A 17417-nucleotide genomic window follows, 5' to 3' on the forward strand; every position below is an offset into this window, starting at 1 on the left:
TTTGCACTCATGGCCTTGCTTATGGTGTTTCCAAGCTCCTCTGTGGACCTTAAAACTGCTTGAAACTGGAGAAGAAAAAACTGACCTGCGTTCCATATTTAGGCTTTTGGAATATCACCATGCTCGCTACAGCTTTTTCAAAGGTGATAAATATACTATGTAACGTTTGCCAGGGGGCCAAGGCTCTCCGACGGACATGTTTAAAACAGGGAGAGGGAAGAAAACAGAACCCTGTAATCATGCCTCATTAAAACAACCTCAACTTGTCGTTTCGAGAAGCCTTGCACAATCAGTTGTCATCATCCATTAAATTAAGGCCTTCGTATGTGCCAGATTTGAATGCTTCTGCCCAGTTGCACTCTCAGCTTTGTCCTCACTTGTCAGTGAGAAGGCCAGAGTTGTAATTATGTTACAGCACATTAAGGTGGTTTAAAAAAAGTAGAGCTGTATATGTATTAAATATAAATTCGCCATAGTGTAAAATGCAGTTTATGACATGATATGACAAGTGTGCCAGATGGATGTAGATTGATTATAGCTCTGTGAAGAAATAAAACAGATGACATGCATAAGAACATTCCATGCAGTTTCTGATTGATAGAAACAAATTCCAATGGAACGCCTATACAGAATTTCCAGTATGATTGCCACAGGATCCAGGATGTACCTCTGACAACACACGTCTCAGAATTACTCAAAATGATTAGTAATAAAGAGATATGTTTAAAAATTACATAAGTTCTGCCTAGGCTAAAACATCTGGTGTCAGACTGAACAGTAATGCCCACATCATTAATTTAAATCTATTTACTATATATAGTATAGTTTTCAAAATGTATAAATGCAGCCAGTTGATACACTGTAAAAAATATAATCAAAAGAAAAAAATAGACAAACAAAACATTAAAATGTTTACCACTATTATTACATTTCATATTTTAAATGCATCGGTGTAATTCTGCCTTCAGTAACAAAAACAACAACACCAGCAAAAAACTACAGAGGTGGAAATAGGATTCGCACATGTCATAACCTGAGATCATATCTGGTTTGTTTGTGTTTGGAAACGGCGCCCTCTAGCTTTCTGGAGGAATCGAACACTTCTGAAGAGAGTGTTTGACCGCCATCGTGTGGACTGTGGAATCATTTAGTAGAAAAAAACTTGAAGGATAACTCGTTTGGAATAAAAATAAATGAATAAATAAAATGGTCGTAATTTACTAAAGCCTTGTCCTGACAGAACAGGAGTTAATAGGTATGTGCGTCTTCATTACTTTTGACAACTCTCGTTTAGATTTGAACGATAGATTTGCTTGTTTGATGTGTAACGTTACTCATGACACAAGTTAGTATTCGCTGTAGCAATTTATTGGCTAAAATACTGGTCAGTGGTCATAACTGGACTGTTATACCAGGATTGATTGTCAAAATTAAGATAAATTATATGTTGTCGTAATACCGTGCAGACAGTTTATGTAAACAAATTGTATTTCTGAAAAGAAAACCGTGGACATTTCCTAGTTCATTTGGTCAAACTATCAAATGAAATCTCACTTGTAATTATCTACGAATTTAAAAACGGGGACAATATGGTTTTGTGTGTTTTTTTTTTTTTATTGTTGTGGTTTCCATACAGCATAGTAACTATTGGCAAATAGCCTGGTGTGTGAAAAGTCCACTCCCTGTTAAGAACATCACTAAACATGATTTATGATTAATTTAACATACCAAGCTTTTACCATTTAATTAAAAAAAGCTGTCATCCCTGCCAAAACATGAATTGTATTTAAATTCTCATCACTGATAGCATTTGCACCTTTTTTGTGCATTCAGCAAATACAGCTAAAAATATATCAGAATGGACATGAATTGTGTGTGCTTGATTCGAAAACAAACCTCATTGGTTCTTTCACATCAAAAGCACTTTTGAGTTTCTGTTTTCCACATTTAATGTGCATGACATAAAATAAAAATGCAAAAAATATTAATGAGTACTTAAGTTGAAATAAAATTGTAAGGAGTAAAAAGTAAAGTTCATTTTTTCAGACATGTAATCAAGTCAAAGTACAAGTAATCAGTTTACATTTTACATGAATAAAGTACAAATACCCGAAAAATAATACTTAAGAACAGTAATTCAATAAAATTACTCAAGTATTTTACACATAGCTGTAAGGGCAAACAGTACTAGCAACACCCACTATAGCATATGTGAACAGTGCATTATCCTCCCATTCTTGTTTTTCATTTTTTTTCTTTCAGTGATGTAGCATCACAGATATGTGCTTTTGCTGTGGCAAATTGTTTTCTTGTCTTTAATAAGGGATGCTGTGTTGCCAAGTTGCTTTAATAACATCTTCTAACTGTTATTACTGTAGCAGCAAGTCTCCCTGGAGCTTCGTAGAGGGACAGAATAGAGCACATTTGAGAATGATGCAATTAAGGGGAAACTTAACTAACATTGTACCTGATCTGCTCGATCTGATGTTTTTTTTTTTTTTTTAAATGCATTTTCCTTTGCTGGAACACTTTTTCTCAGTGCTATACCTCCAATGTTTTAATAGTGCATTTGAATGACATCAAAGGAAAAGTGATTTCCCAGAAATTACCAGCATAATTCCCATTTTCGGGCGAAGAAATGGGGGAAACACTAGTAATGACGTTTTTAAATTGGGAGACATGAAGTATATCTCTTTAATTATACCTTAAGAGAGAGCTGAAAGTCCTTAAGGCACTGGAGAAATCAGCTTTTGTATTACATAATGTGGCAGGGGATGAAAATGAGCACAAAGAGTGAAAATGCCCAGGAGAGCCACTTTAAAATAAAAATTCACACGACAGAGTCTCCAGTGCCTTTGTCAAGGGAATAGTAAGCACAAGGTTCTTAGGCGGTGTGTTGAAGTCTGTTGCATTGCAATAATGGCAAACCAGGGTGGGCGCGAGGTGACAGGCGGCTCAGGTTAGACTTCAAGTGCTGAAAATATAGTTTAAAAAGGGCTGGAAATCTTGGCTTGATTACTACTTGTTCACCTTATGAAGTTGCTGATCAGTCTTGATGAAGCACAAAAATTATGTCCTATGTTTGCCTATTTTCTTTTGCATTGCCTATTTCTGAATTCTCTATATAGCTGTGTTTTGACACAGTGGCTGCTGTTCATGGACTCAAGAGCAGTAAGCACGTATTTATACATATGTAAAATAGGTGTACGGGAGCACCTCTGCTGGTGCTGCAAAAAAAAAAAAAAAAAAAAAAACAAGAATCCGTAGGAAACACTTGTGTAGAAATGTTCTCCAGTGCCCACAGGCACAGAGTGAGTAATATTCACAATGATTTGCTGGCACCATGCAGAATTTTACCTAATGTAATAACAGCTAATGGTATGTTTCCAGCTTGAAGTGCTGCGTTATGTGTACCTTCATGTTATTCAAGGTTACCAAGGGTATTTAAGTCTGCAGGCAATGCCAGTGTGTGAAATCAGTTTAATGCTACGCTTTATTTCACTCAACATGATGTGGTTTACTGATGAAATTCATACATGTAAGCTAACGTAAGACCACCACAGAGAGTCCTTATCATCAGCTAGGGATTCTTATTAAACCTATACATCGACAAGCCTTTTAGACGTGCAATGCCTGGCAATGTGACTAAAACACAGCTAAACATGTCACACCACAGCATGTCAGTGTATTTTTCTACTCTAGTGTGTCAAGCTGCCTTGAGGATATTGTGGTACAGTATTGTATTATTATTTATATGTTTATGTATGGTTAAGACAGGCTCCAATATAAACAGCTACCGTTGAATCATCTGGTTGGATAGCATAGCAGTGATAAGAAAAGCCATAAGAAAATCCATGCTTCTGAATGACAGATCCTAATGATGACATGTAGATGGAGAAGAGAAGAGGTCCAAGCACTGAACCTTGAGGAACCCCAGTAGCGAGAAGTTGTGACTTAGAAACCCCACTACATATTATAAATACTCAGCCTATATCAAACGATCTGTAATAACACAGTAATAGTGATCATGTAATAAAAAATGTTACACAGACTTGTGTGGTGTGACATTGGAAGCAATATAGTCGACATTGCATCATCTTTTAGTTTCAATCTTTCGGAAAATCCCATGTCGAATAGTGCCTTGTTTGTAAATGAATCCGTGGTACTTAAAGTTTATCACTTGGTGTCTGCATAGACCTGCAATTGCCACTTTGTCTTTTACCTATTATTTGTGCAAATCGGTGGGTGGGGCTAAACAGGCAGTGATTTAGAAGCAGGAATTGATCTTCTTCTGCAGAGGCAGTGTTTAGCCACACTATTATGTAATAGAGTGGCACATTGTTTTGGCAGATTGGTTTCAATTTAAGCTTTTTTAGACTAACAAGAGGTTTTTATAGCACAATGACCTCTTCTATATTGAAAGATCAAAGGAATTTAGATTTCTCAGTTCATGACCCCTTTAACTAAAATCAGGGAATAAATTAGTAAATCGTGGCCATGATACACATATCATGTGCAGGGCTTTGTAATTTAGAGTTCTTTGAGGGTGTCCTTTTTCTGGTACTCATTCACTTGTTTTGTGAAAAAGAGCAGCGTGAACATTCTTCATAAGGTCTCCTGTTGTGTTACGTGCACGAAAGAAATTAAAAAGTGAGTAAATAATGACAGATTCACCTATCCCTTTATAAGCACTGTAAATGGCATTGATTCGTCCTCCTTAATGTTTAGCAGAGGCATACAGGGCAGTACTGCTGAGAGTACGTCAGTCTCCGCAGAACAGTTCATAGGCGACGAAAATATGAACCTCTCTGAATGCCTCTGTAATTACCATTACCAAGTGTTTCTGCAGGAATTGTGGGCACTAAATTCTGCCCTGTGTTTTAGTTGTTAAATATCTCAAATGTATTACCGATAATACGGTTACACTGCAGGAGAAAAGCCAGCATCTGTCTCATACTGCATCAAATGACATATATTGAAAGGCTGAATATTTTAATGCATTTTGACATTTATCTGACATTTGACGTCTTCATTGCTCCCCCCTGAAAATATGCTAATGTGCAAGTGAGTGCTGTGGCCCATCAAGTCAGAATGTGTCATCACTGATGTTTACAGAACAGCTGGATTGAACGAGATCTAGATTTGACTGAGCAAATATGTGCCTTTGATTATGGGTGCAGAGAGAGCCTGCCGTAGAAACCTTGCCATAGGATATTAGAAGGCTGTTGCCATGGTAACAGCACCTTGGAATATGAGTGGAAAGCAGAGGTGCTCTCTTCTCTGTTTCTGCTGTCATAGATGTGCCGGAGGTGTATTTGATGGAGTCATCTATGCACTATTGAGGAGGTCCTCTGAAGTTCCACATCCACGATGACTAAAACATCCATTAGCGTGTTTATTTTGCATGCCCTTGTGCTTTTTCAGTAAAATTATAAAAACACTGTAGCATATGGATGGTTCATCTTCAGGGCTTCAGACCAACATAGAGAAAGGTGAAAACCTGTTTCTTTTTTTCATTAACCTGATCTACACTTTAGGCCTGTCACTTTTATCCCAAGGGACTTGCATTTATTTTGACTTTTTGTGATTTCATTGGCCACTAGTGGTAAATAATAAAATGTCATTATGTAATTGTGACGAGTGCGGTGAAGTGATTGGAAATGAACGACACTGCGACACTAACTGGTCTTGAGTCCCATGAAGGAGATGGAAGGATATAAAAGAGGAGTGACGACAGTGAAGGACGAGAGAGCACCGGGCCTGGGTTTTATTTTATGTTTTGGTTTTGTTTGTGCGCGGCAGTCGTCCGTAAGTTGCTGTCTCGCTGTTTTGTGTTTATTTTATTATTAAAGCTTGATTTTTTTATTGTCCGCCGGTTCCCGCCTCCTTCTTCCCATTTAAGAACATTGTTACAGTAATAAAAAAACTCATCATAACCAGGGTTGGGGAGTAACAGAATACTTGTAATGGCATTACATAATTCAGGATACAAAAATCTAGTAACTGTTATCCATTACAGTTACTTCAAAAAACGAAGTATTCAGATTACAGTTACATTTTGTACAAAGTGGGAATACTATCAGGATTTAAAAAAATAATAATTTAAAATTAAATAAATGAATATTTTGACATAACACCATATATTTAGCACTGCATAGTTCCTGATTCTGTTGACACGTAGACAGCTGCCTGATGGTGCGTGCACAAATAACACAGTCTACAGTCGTGGCCAAAAGTTTTGAGAATTACATAAATATTAGTTTTCAAAAAGTTTGCTGCTAAACTGCTTTTAGATCTTTGTTTCAGTTGTTTCTGTGATGAACTGAAATATAATTACAAGCACTTCATATGTTTCAAAGGCTTTTATCGACAATTACATGACATTTATTGCAAAGAGTCAGTATTTGCAGTGTTGGCCCTTCTTTTTCAGGACCTCTGCAATTCGACTGGGCATGCTCTCAATCAACTTCTGGGCCAAATCCTGACTGATAGCAACCCATTCTTTCTGGGGAGTTTCCAGGCCATGGACCCAAAATTTCAACATTCTGGTCCCCGAGCCACTTAGTTATCACTTTTGCCTTATGGCACGGTGCTCCATCGTGCTGGAAAATGCATTGTTCTTCACCAAACTGTTGTTGGAAGAAGTTGCTGTTGGAGGGTGTTTTAGTACCATTCTTTATTCATGGCTGTGTTTTTGGGCAGAATTGTGAGTGAGCCCACTCCCTTGGATGAGAAGCAACCCCACACATGAATGGTGTCAGGATGCTTTACTGTTGGCATGACACAGGACTCATGGTAGCGCTTACCTTTTCTTCTCCGGACAAGCCTTTTTCCAGATGCCCCAAACAATCGGAAAGGGGCTTCATCGGAGAATATGACTTTGCCCCAGTCCTCAGCAGTCCATTTACTATACTTTCTGCAGAAGATCAATCTGTCCCTGATGTTTTTTTTGGAGAGAAGTGGCTTCTTTGCTGCCCTTCTTGACACCAGGCCATCTTCCAAAAGTCTTGGCCTCACTGTGCGTGCAGATGCGCTCACACCTGCCTGCTGCCATTCCTGAGCAAGCTCTGCACTGGTGGTACTCCGATCCCGCAGCTAAATCCTCTTTAGGAGACGATCCTGGCACTTGCTGGACTTTCTTGGACGCCCTGAAACCTTCTTTACAAGAATTGAACCTCTTTCCTTGAAGTTCTTGATGATCCTATAAATTGTTGATTTAGGTGCAATCTTAGTAGCCACAATATCCTTGCCTGTGAAGCCATTTTTATGCAACACAATGATGGCTGCACGCGTTTCTTTGCAGGTCACCATGGTTAACAATGGAAGAACAATGATTTCAAGCATCACCCTCCTTTTAGCATGTCAAGTCTGCCATTCTAACCCAATCAGCCTGACATAATGATATCCAGCCTTGTGCTCGTCAACATTCTCACCTGAGTTAACAAGACGATTACTGAAATGATCTCAGCAGGTCCTTTAATGACAGCAATGAAATGCAGTGGAAAGATTTTTTTGGGATTAAGTTAATTTTCATGGCAAGAAGGACTATGCAATTCATTTGATCACTCTTCATAACATTCTGGAGTATATGCAAATTGCTATTATAAAAACTTAAGCAGCAACTTTTCCAATTTCCAATATTTATGTTATTCTCAAAACTTTTGGCCACGACTGTACGATTATTCTCCTCAAACGCGGGATGACAGAGACACTGCTACAGTAAATTAATTACTACACTTCCTGCTGTGAAAAACGTTTTCATGTCTTGAAATTTCACAGTTATTTTGCTTTTCAAAGAGGATAAAGGAATATATATAGTTGTGCAGCATAATATAGTTGTGCAGCGTAAGCTATGCATGAAGACTCTTGCTTTAACAAAAGCTACTCAACCAGCTTGAACATTTGCAGGTACGAGTCCGACAAGCATAAAAATCATCATGTTAGCTTAAATTAAGTGTTTTTTTTGTAATTTAAAATTCCATGTTGTGCATGACTGTAGTTGTACATTTTCTAGCTGAAAATGAGCCTGGAAATGTATACAGTCAATTCATCATATCAGTCAGTGAAATAATGATCATAGCATTTCACATGCATTTCGGGATGTAGGCTTATTTTAAAATAGACTAATATGTATATGGTGTAAATTTTTAAATGTGTGTATAAACTATACTTATTTTCACTCGTATATATATATATATATATATATATATATGGAGAGTTCAGATGCAAAAGCCTCTAAGTGCCATCTGAAATTTTCATCTAAAATTTGGATTTTTATCCTATATTTATGTTCAGTTATTTCACTTTAATAGCCTGGAAAAGGACCTGCACATTGCCAGTAAAATTACTCAACCTAAGCATAGGAGCCTGATAAAAATAAAAATTTTAGGTGGAAATTTCAGATGGCACTTAAGAGGCTTTTGCATCTGAACTCTTCATATATATATATATATATATATATATATATATATATATAACAGATTTATAATACATGTTTGTAAAATGGTACAGTTTTTTAAATATAGGAAAGTACACTCTTAACATCAGTCAGTCAAGCAATCTTAATATGATAATTAAGTATTATTTAATGATAGAACCCAATGAGATTGCCGTTTGTGCATTAGTTCCGCCCACTAGCGGAAAACCCTGCAGTCCTTAAAAGCTGAAGAATTCCGAAGGAAAGCTGTTATTTTGACAGGAAGATACAACAAAGTATATTGTTTACCTGTAGCATGTCAATTCTCTCTCTCTGCGTGTGTGTGAGACAAAGCAATGGCGGGTAGTGCACCTTCACAATAGAGTTTACATTACGTCAAATACAGGTGCATTGTACATCCTTTATAGATTAACTGAAAAATATCACGGATCGCATGATGAAGCGTGAAACTCTGAAGCGCAAATATATCAGCCTCCATGAAATATATCTGTGATAAACTTTCACTTAGTCTCCAACTCACACACTGGCGAGTAAAATCTAAGAATTTATTAGCCATTGGCTAATATTAGACATCATTTAGTTGCCCACAGTGAAGATTTAGTCGCATATGCGAGTGATTTACTCGCAATGTCGAGGTTACCAGTCAAAGGTTTGGACACTTTCCCATTTGTGTGTCCAAACATTTGACTGGTACTATAGATAGAGTGCAGTATATATATTGGGGAAGTCATGGCATAATGGTTAGAAAAGTTTGACTCCTAACCATAGGGTTGTGGGTTCGAGTCTTGGGCTGGCAATACCATGACTGAGGTGCCCTTGTGCAAGGCCCTGAATCCCCAACTGCTCCCCAGGTGCCGCAGCATAAATGGCTGCCCACTGCTCTGTGTGTGCACTTTGGATGGGTTAAATGCAGAGCACGAATTCTGAGTATGGGTCACCATACTTGGCTGTATGTCACTTTCACTTCACTTTACATGAACAGAATATATATTATAAAACATTTTCTGCAGTGATCACTCAAATGTAGTGATCAAACACTTATAATGACGTGACAGAGATATGTAATGGAGGCAGGGCATTTAACAATAAACTTTATTATCCAAAATGAGTCTGAAAGTGCACTGAACAGTTAAGTTGATGTTTACTCAACTTTAATTCAATTCAATTCCATTCAAAACCATTCAACTCCTAAACCTTGGGGGCTATCATGCAGTCTCATTTGAAAGAGGGCCTCTAGACATACACTGGATTCGAATTCGACTGGGTTCCTTTCCAATTTGGTGCGGATTCGCCACATCCTTATGGAGATATAGCCATTCAAAGTTTCAATGTTTATCTCTAGACTTAAGCTTTAAAGCATTTCATCCAGGTTGCCAGTAGCAAATAATGGAGTGCGTAATTACATCATTTTAAGCATGTTATCTGCTTTATGTTTCGTAAAAAAGTTTACATATCGGTGACATATCGGCGAAATATTCACCGTAGTATGTGTCTCTGCTGAAGCTCGTTTAAACCTCTCTCCATTTTAAAGTTGGACAGCATTATGTTTATTTATAAATCATTACATCTCACTGTCGCATGTTCTCTCTAGTATTCACAAGTTGCTCTACACACTGTGACGTTATGCAGAACTTTTCAACTTCTTTCTTTAAATAGTTGCAACAATGTTCAGCCAGCCAACATTAAACAGCCTCCATCAAGATGGCCACAGAGGAGTTCACGATTACGCATCCTACATGAGGGGAAACAGTAATACACAAACAAGCATCTGAATTTATAAACTAGTCAGCCTTAATTGCCTGTGCAAATAAAATCATAAACTCCCACTCGTGTATCCCTCATTTTCTCTGCCTTTTTTGTCCTGCACTTTCTTTTCTCGCACACCGTGACTCACAGAATCCCACCAGATCCTCCTGCACAGTGTGAGGCTCAGCACTGCAGAGGGTGGTGAGACACACTGATTTAGAGATAACTAAAGTAATCCACCCTAAAACAAGTCCAGCTCATGAAGCATGGGGTCGTTGTCTGGTCACTCAATATGAAGTATCTGACAGTCTGGCAGACAGACAAGGGATGTCTTGAAAAGGAAGTCGGAGTACTTTTTTGACAAAGTACTATTTCTACAGTCTGAAAGAAGTATAAGGCTGATCTGTTGATCTTTCCCTCAGGCTTTACAACCTGTCATGGACAAGCTCTGAAAAGTGGTCACGTGAAACTCAACACTTGACCTCTCGAGAGGCGAACAGAAATCTGCCCTCTGGCAGGGCAGAGGTGTCTGCACTCGATCGTGGTACTTCTTGCCTTTTAGAGGTGCCATGTTGACCCTCAGGGGACAACTTTGACCAACTTAGAGTGAAGAGAGAGAGATAGCAGATCAGCATCTCATTTTAATTACCTTATTTCAGATGTTGATTAGCATATACACACATACTCTGCTGCTCTTGCTACAGGTTTCAGAAAAAGCTTCAGGTTTATTAAAACCTCCTCATTTAAATATCACCTCAAACACTGAATCACACTACTTTACAAATTAGACTTTTATTCCTCATGAAATCAAATCAACTTTCCATACTTGCCAATAATTAGCTGTGAAATGAAAATATTTTGCACTTAATGATTTACGGGCATTATAACGGTACCTTTTGTGTTGATAGTGATGCTGAGGTTGGGGCAGAAACATTTAGATTTTCTTCATTTTGAAAAACTCTTTGATTGTATTGTAGCAATAATTGCTTGTTGTGATTGTATGGTATATCTCAATATCTGTTTTTTTATGTTTACAGGTCATATTCATATTCCTCATTCCATTCTATGATTTATTTAAAGTTTTTTTGTTTTTGATTTGATAAATGATCTTAGATACACCACCATTCAAACGTTTGGGTCAGTAATTTCTTTTTTTTTTTTAATAATTGAAAACTTTTATTCTGCAAGGACACATTCAATTGATCAAACGTGACAGTACAGTCATTTATAGAGTTACAAAACTATTTCAAATAATGCTGTTTTTAAGCTTTGTATTCATCAAAGAATACTGAAAAAATATTACATTTCCACAAATTTTTTGTTTTCAAAATGTTTTCAACATAGCTTATTAAGAAATATTTATTGAGAAGCAAGGGATCATTTGACATTAAATGCTGGAGTAATGGCTGCTGAAGGGATGAATTACATTTTAAAATATATTACAACAAACAATTATTTTAATTGTAATAATATTTTGCGATATAAGATTTTTTTTTTCAAATAAATGCAAACATGAAAATAATAGACTTAAAAATAAAAATCACAAACTTTTAAAAGATAGTGTAAGAAAATCCTAGACCTCAAACATGCCCCCATTAAAGGTGCTCTAAGCGATGCCGGGAGTCGTAACTTCTTGTTGACGTTCAAATTGTTGTCAAACAAAACGGAGGCTAGCTAGACCCTCCCGCCTCCTCATCCGTGCACTAACCCCCCAAACCCCACCCCCAAATCTTTCTTGTCGGTTATTGGCTGGAACAGTTTGTTATGTTTTGTGGTGCGGGTGAGCCCAGTTTGTTTTTCTTGTTGTTTGTGGAGCCTGTGGTGTCTAGAGAGACCCCGTTTTTTTACAGTGTGTTCAGGGGACAAGCAGCTAGCGGATAGTGAGGAGATGTTTGCTGGATGCGACAAAAAATGTTTTGGCCTAAAAAATGTGTGACATCACTTAGAGCACCTTTAAATACTCATTATATTTAAAATGTATAGTTTAAGTCTAATTCCAAAGCTAAAGCCTCATGTACAGTGTTAAAATGTGTGTAATTGGCCATCATTTTCCTTAACTGGCTTATTAAACTGAAATGGCCATAAGCTGGTGCAAATAACAATCATCTAAAAGAACATCTGCACTAGGATGGAGATACTGTACATAAAACAGACACAGAAAAAAACTGCCCACTGTTGTATTCCATGGCTGCCCATGTGGGACTGCTTTGGTTGAATGCATTACATGCACAGATGACGGTATGTACCAGTCCTCTAAGCTTCATATTCTGTTCACTTTTATTATGTTCAAACTGGCTTATCACAGAACTGAGAATGAAGATCCACAAATGGTGTGGTGGTCCACAAATAGCCGAACCAAACCTTTAATGGCAGGTCTGGCAGAGTTGTTGGACCCTCTCTAAAAGCTGCCCCAAAGATCAAACATCGTTCAAAAACCTAGTGAGCTGCCTTGTTGGATTGCCTTTTCTGTGAAAGATACTTGTGATGCTCCCAGACAAGGCAGTGTAATTATGCTCTTTGCCTTTTGGCACAGCCTTTGTGTCTTATGATGCCTTAAAATGCTGCCTACTTAGACAGCTCACTGGGTTTGGAATTGAATCATGCCGTCTTAAGGGGGTTGTTATGTTAGCTAGATTCTGGCATCTTTGAGTGAATGTTCACCCTTCATATGAGGGTCTCTTGAGATTGTACCATCTTGTATCTGAAAATTCTGACACCATGTCAAGATTTCACCACAAGGATCCTTTATTCTGGGAAGTGGTGTAGATTTTGTCACTGGTGTCAGTTAAAATTATTCAACCCAGTGATGTATTTCTACAGGGTTATTGTTTCTCTTGTAGAGTTGGGTGATATCTTCAAATTTGGCATTGGACGATGTCTACAGTGAAACATTTGCAGGTTGAAAACCACTGTCCTAAGCTGTAAGTCATAAGCATCCGAATTAAAACAAAAAAACTCTTGAAATATTTCAGTTTGTGTGCAATTAATCTACAATATAAGAAAATTGGCTTTTTTTAATTAAATTACAAAAGAAGAAGAACCTTTCCATGATATTATAATTTTTTGAGATGCACCTGTAATCCACATCCATAATCAAGCTTTAGCAGGTCTAAAACGCAGCAGCCAGAATTCTTGGATCCATAAAGTTTTGACACACCAGGGCTATTTTATCCACTGTGCACTGACTACCTGTTCAGCTTCTTCTTGACTTTAAAATACTACTATTGACATGTTCAGCTCTAAACAATCTAGCCTCCAGTACCTGAGAGATCTCCAAAGCCTTATAGCCTTTTGCACCCCCTACAGTAACAAAATGCAGGTGTTTTACCACTACAAATAATAAAGAAATATAGTGCAAAAGGAAGAGCCATCCCCTAAACTTTGGAACAGCCTGAGAAGCCATACATCCATTCTTCCCTCATCTCTCCTGTGTGATTGTCTGAACCTGAATGATGCTACTCTAGTAACTCAATGCATCCATGCATTGCGCAAAAGAACCGGTGAACCATTTTCTTCAACCGGTTTATTGAATCGAACTGTCCGAAAGAATTACTGGTGATCCGAAAACCGATGCAACCGGTTCTTGACTCTTGAACGAGTCATTATCTGGCTCAGCTCGGTGTTCATCTTCAGTTCTCTCTTCACAGCAGTTCAGTCAGAGTACTGTTTGAGTAAATGAATTACTCAGGGATATTGGTTTGTTTGAACTCAGAGGGAGTGTCAGCCACATTAAAAAAAGTTTACAGCTTAAGTCATTTGTGGATTAATGCGTATTGGAGACGCGAACCGTTTAAAACGATTTAGTTCGATTTGGTGAACTGGTTCAAAAAGATCCGGTTACATCGAATGATTCGTCCGCGAACCGGATATGACAAACTGCTTTGTTTTGAGCTCTCTCACAACAGACACGGAAGAGAAGACAATGCTTAATAAAGTCATAGGTTTTGCTATTTTTGGACCAAAATGTATTTTCGATGCTTCAAAATTTTCTAACTGACCCTCTGATGTCACATGGACTACTTTGATGATGTTTTTCTTACATTAGGGTGAGTTATTAATGACATAATTTAGATTTTTGGGTGAACTATCCCTTTAAAGAGATGGATTCTCATACTAAACATGTCAAAAGTAAAAAAAATAATAATTTGGATGAATGACAATTTCTGTGCTGAAAATCTTACTTCCGGGTTGGTACAAGTTTCGGCTGTTTTTTTCCATCGTGGATCTAATGACGTAGACGATGATGGAACTCCTTATATGAGCATTTCTCTTGGAAAAGCGCACCCACGCACACGTTGATGAGAGGAGAGCAAGACCGCACACATCAGCGCGCTTCATCGGGAAATTGTCGGCAGCACTGCATAGGATTTGTTCGAGAATGTTTCCAAATAAGTGTGTTTTTGGATGTGAGGGAAAGTTTATCGTGTTCAGCTTCCCAAAGAACCCACTGTTATACGAACAGTGGATGCAGTTTGTTTTTCCGGAGGAGCAACGGTGTGTAGCAAATCCGTTTGTGTCTCCAGGAGCTCGGCTTTTTACAGAGAGAATCGGAAAGCTGTATTTTTCTTTTATAAATATGATAAAACTAAAGACTTTTTGGAGATATGAAGGATGCAGTACTACTCTATAGGTACTCAAGATTAACATGAGATTAGGTGAAACTGTGTATGTTATGTACCCTTTAAAAGATACAAAAAGATCCAGCAAAAGATTAAATAATTAAAATTTTTGGGTGAACAAAAAATGTAACATTTGAGACTGGATTGACAAAAAAATTAATTTGAGAGCTGGAGCAGTCTGATTCCTGAACGAATCTTTCAGTTTTGTATAGTGGATCAACAGCTTCTTTGAAGAGCTAGAGCGATTGTCAAGCTATTAAGTGAAGAACAACTAATGTTGCATGTTCGATTTGTTGACATATCTTTGAGCTCTTGGAAAGTAGGCATAATGTAAAACGTAGCAACGCGTTGGAAGTTAGCAAAGTGGTTGGAAACACTCACAGCTAGAGCGACTAACCGTAAAAAAAAAAAAAAAAAAAAAGGTGTTTATCCATTCGAAGACAATAGAGTTGACTTTTTCAGTATTTGGGTAGGAAGCATTTACACATGCCTTTCTGAAAAATATAAACTAGCCAAAAACATCTACCAAGCAACTGCCAAGAGAATAGGTTTGGGCCGATGGCTGATAGAGATCACAATGTTGCGCCGGCATCATGATACCCCGCCCCTTTTTGAATGCACAATCGTTTTTTGGTTTCACTATCACTTTCAAGATTCGCGATCGCGATTAGTTGTTTTTCCTTTGCCTATAAAGATTCATGATTCGGGCACATCTCCCCCAATCACACTGCACGCGGTAAAAGGCTAGAAATAAAAAATGCGAAAAATTGCTTTCACATTATATTTATCTCTCGCTGCTGACCGCATACACATACTGTATACTCACTGCAAACACCTGAGGCACCGCTACAATTAATGAGCTCTATGAACAATGCATGGCAAAAAAAAAAGTCCCTGTACACAGGATTTTTTTTTTGCCATAAGTCTATACATTTTGTTACATCTTTACTATAGTGATAATTTTGACTTATGTCTGTTCTAGAGACGTTACAACTTTTTGATAAAGCTCTAATTGGTTTTCTTTTGGAAATATGTTTCAAATTAATCCTGAATGCATTTATCCATTAAGCATATCGGTGTGTGTCACAATCGCAAAATTGATCAAAGAATTCGCGATAGTTTTTTTTTTTTTTTTCATATCGCACAGCCCTAGTTCATTCAATAAATACAGTTAACAATCTAGCTTCTGAGTACTTAGTTATTAACCCAACAATAGCGGGGTCAGTTACTTTTTTTGAAGTGGGCCGCGCAAACATATTTGTGTGGTTGTGTGGGCCGCGAGTTGAAAATGGTTGGGAACCACTGGCTTAGGAAAATTTAAAATTCAGTATCTTAAAATATAATATAAATATTTTCAAAAATCAATAAATAAAATCTATAATTTACAAAACAAAAATCTTCAAGATCTCCAAAGATCTCCAAATTCAAGATCTCCAAAGCAGGTTTAATTATGCACTCAATATTTAGTTTGTTTGGGGCTCATTTTGCACGAATTTCTGCTTCAATGCGGAGTGGCAAGGAGGCGATCAGCCTGTGGCACTGCTGAGGAGTTATTGAAGCCCAGGTTGCTTTGATAGCGGCCTTCATCTCCTCTGTATTGTAAGATGTTACTTATCTTCCTCTTCACAATAATATCATGGTCAGCAAACCACTTGGAAGTGGTTTTGGCACTGTGGGCCAAAGGTGCTAAAGTCCTGCTGCAAAATGAAATCAGCATCTCCATAAATCTTGTCAGCAGATGGAAGCATAAAGTGCTCCAGAATCTCCTGGTAGATGGCTGCATTGACTGTGGACTTGATAAAACACAATGGACCAACACCAGCAGACATTACAGCACCCCAAATCATCACTGACTTCAGAAACTTCACACTGGACTTTGGATTCTGTGCCTCTACAGTCTTCCTCCAGACTTTTATTTTCCATATTAAATGCTAATTTTACTTTTATCTGAAAAGAGGATTGTGGACCACTGAGCAACAGTCAAGTTATTTTTCTCCTTACCCCAGGTGGAATGCTTCTGACTATTTTTTCTGATTCAGGAGTGGCTTGTTGTGTCTGATTCAGCAGTTTGTGTGCATTAAGTATAAGAAAGTTTGCTATTTTCATTTTCATGATATTCAAATCTTTTGAGATGCACCTGTATATTCCAAAGAAAGCTGAATTATTGAATCCATTAACTCAGTACCTCAAATCAGATGTGAAAGCATGATTATTATTACATTACCAAAAAGCAATAGTCTATTTTTTAAGTATTTATTTGCATCTGTTGCATTGCAAAAAAATAAAAAATCAGTTAAGTATGAAAATGGTTTAAATATGGCTAGGCATGGAACAATGAAGATTTTGTTAAAATGTGTGAAATTTACTTGTAATACATTTTTTGATTCATATATAAATCTATTGTGTTTCAACAATTTTTTTTTATTAGTACAATTACATAAATCTTGTTTTTATTTGTTTCTTTTACGTATGACTGGCAAATGTGCATCGTTAAGACCAAATTAATGGACATGTCATGTGCAATTAAGACATAAATGCTAACTATAGGCCTAAATATTTAAGGCAGTTTTTTTCATTATTCCAGTTACATTTCAACATTTAAAGGCGCATTTAGT

At 37.4% G+C, this 17417-nt stretch overlaps 1 long non-coding RNA gene across 1 annotated transcript in view; it reads left to right on the forward strand.

The window, feature by feature from the left end:
• Window positions 1-1158: 1158 nt before the first annotated feature.
• LOC132121896 (uncharacterized) overlaps window positions 1159-17417 on the forward strand; it is a 107026-nt gene continuing 90767 nt past the window's right edge. Inside the window, exon 1 of the long non-coding RNA XR_009426329.1 lies at window positions 1159-1255. This is a non-coding gene — a long non-coding RNA (uncharacterized LOC132121896). The remainder of the gene's footprint in view (window positions 1256-17417) is intronic.

Source organism: Carassius carassius, chromosome 40 (assembly GCF_963082965.1).
Source record: "Carassius carassius chromosome 40, fCarCar2.1, whole genome shotgun sequence".
Lineage (NCBI taxonomy): Eukaryota > Metazoa > Chordata > Actinopteri > Cypriniformes > Cyprinidae > Carassius > Carassius carassius.